The sequence below is a fragment of the Pyrus communis genome, chromosome 2, assembly GCF_041283825.1.
Source record: "Pyrus communis isolate YQ-2024b chromosome 2, ASM4128382v1, whole genome shotgun sequence".
Classification (NCBI taxonomy): Eukaryota; Viridiplantae; Streptophyta; class Magnoliopsida; order Rosales; family Rosaceae; genus Pyrus; species Pyrus communis.
This window is the reverse complement of record NC_142566.1, coordinates 14,227,617-14,230,431: the sequence shown is the minus strand read 5'-3', so window position 1 is coordinate 14,230,431 and position 2,815 is coordinate 14,227,617.

Below are 2,815 nucleotides of genomic sequence, written 5' to 3'. Positions count from 1 at the left end.
CGGTAAGCAGACAAGGCACCTGAGCAGCCTTGAAAAAAATCAGCAATAGTTCAAAAGAAGGAGGACGGAAAGCAATACAACAATAAAAGAAGGCAGGAAGCCAATTGAAGGGACTGATCATCGACTAAAAAAGGCTCAACGCCCAAGAAGTATTCTAAGTTCTCGATCCCGATCCACCAAATCCTTTGCGACATTAAAAGTGAACCATAGTTCAAGCTGCCGAAACAATAAAAAAGAGATATTTCCAAGTTGGACCACACCAAATACTGCGCATTCCACTAAGGTCCTGGTCACACAACTGATGACTGCTACACTTGGAATAATTGCCTAGAAAAGCTCATGAATGAAGGTAAGGTCAACAGATACTTGGACAAGGCAACTGAGCAGCCTTGAAGGAATGCAGATGTTGACGAAGAGCTGCCCAACAAGACGATTCAGATTAATGGCATCTTCGCCGAATCTGAGCACTTGGGGGCCATCAATAATTCTAAGAAGAGGATGATCCAGCAGGCTCTACTAGTCTCGCAGGTCTAGGCAGTTAACACCCAACCTGGACCCATTGTTGGCTTCACCGAGCAGGATGCCGAGGGCGTCAATTTCCTACATGACGACGCATTGGTGGTAGCTGTCCAACTAGCCCACATTATAATCGACAAAATGATGGTTGATAACGAAAGTGCAGTCAACCTACTTCAGCTCTCAGTAATTCAGAAGATGGGCCTGGAAAGAAAAATCATACGCCAAGCGGAGATACTCACCGGATTCAACAGACACACCTCAACTGCTATCGGCCATATCACACTTAATGTGAAAACGCCGCTAGTTGTCTCAAAGAAGACATTCACAATAGTAAGTGACCCATCTCCATGCAATGAGATTCTAGGGCGACCTTCGCTGATAAAGCTGAACACCATCACTTCAAGCAAGTATAAAAAAAATCTGATTCTGCATCCCAGAAGGAGGAGTCGGAGAAATCAAGTATGACCAGACTATATCTCAACGATGCACTGTGCAAGTGTTGAAGGAGTCAAAAAAGAAGACTTTTACCCCCGTTGAGGCTACCTAGGTCCAAAGGGACGACGAAGCTACCAAATAGCAATTACAGCAAGCGGATCAAGAAGATGGTGTTAAAACCAATGGGTAAGCAGATGAGATAGGATGGAAATGTAAGGAGGACGCTGAACACATCATTCTTGATCACCAGCAGCCAAAGAAGATTGCTAGAATCGGCTCACATCTGAGCCCGAAGGAAAAGGAAGAACTCACGATTTTCCTTAGGGAAAATCACGATATATTTGCATTGTCACTTTTTGACATGTTTTGCATCGACCCCGAGATACTTCTGGGAACCAGCTGCTCAGTTTCTTGGACGTATACTTAAGCTACAACCAAATAACCATATACGGGACCGATAAAGGCCCAAGCCTTGCTGGACTTTATATTAGAATTCACACCTAGCCTAGGTGATGCAACAGAACGGCCCAACGACGTCCCGGAGGCAGCCAAGCACACTTTAACCGTGCTTGCTCTACCCGATAAAGACTTCTGGCATTTGCATGTAGACAACGCATCCAACTACAAAGGCTCACAAGCAGACGTGGTCTTTGTCACCCCAGACGGTTCGATGCTCGAGCAGGTGATCACTTTAGGCTTCAAAGCATCCAACAATGAATGGCAAAAGACTTGGCAGTGAAAAAGCTTGAAATTCATTCTAATTCCTAGCTAATCACTACCCAGACTACTGGGGAGTACACAGAAAAACATTCAAGGATGGCGTAATACCTAGAGAAGGTACGAAAGCAACTTGAGGCATTTCAAACTTATACCCTCACTTAAGTTCCACGAGCAAACAACGTTCACGCGGACATGCTAGCCGGCTTAGGCTCCGCCCTCAACCACCAACTCAAATGCTTTATTTCGGTGAAGTATATAGACAAGCTAAGTATAGAAGCAGAGCCAGTAGCCGAGGTGTTAGTACAACTCCAAACTAGTAAAGTTCCATTATAGACTACTTGGTTAATGGCACACTCCCCACGGAAAGGTTGGAGTCTACAAAACTCCAAACGAAGGCAGCATGCTACTACATGTGGAATGGCATTCTCATATGAAGATTCTACACTGGTTCACATCTCCACTGCCTAGCGCCTTCCGATGACCTAAAGGTTATAAGTTCAATCCATGAAGACGTTTGTGGAAATCACTCCGGAGGCTAATCCTTAGCATAGAAGGCCCTTAACGCAGGCTACTACTGGCCTACCATGCATTAAGACACTAAATAATTAGTGCAAAAGTGCGATAGCTGCTAACGTTATAAGCAGATGCTAGCATTGCCTGCCAACGAACTACACTTGTAGACGAGTCCTTGGCCATTCATGCAGTGGCCAATCGACTTGATAAGACCAATGCAGCCTGTTACTGGGGGTAGAGGCATGATGATTACGGCAACTGACAATTTCCCCAAGTGGGTGGAAGCAGAGCCCATGATGACCACAACACAGACGGACATATAGCGCTTCATAGGAGGAACATCATTTGCCAATTTGGCATCCCACAATCCATTGTCATAGACAATGGCCCATAATTCATGGGAAACGATTTGGCAAAGTTCTTCCAAAAATATGGCATCAAACAACACATGTCCACACTAAGGTATCCTTAAGGCAATGGGCAGGCTGAAGCATTCAACAAAAAATCCTCGATTGCCTCAAGAAGTCCCTCTCCAACAAGAAGGGAAAATGGCCAGACAAATTTCCTGGATGTCTATGGGCGTATCGTACCACTAAATGACGAGTAACCGGTAAGACTCATTTCTCTT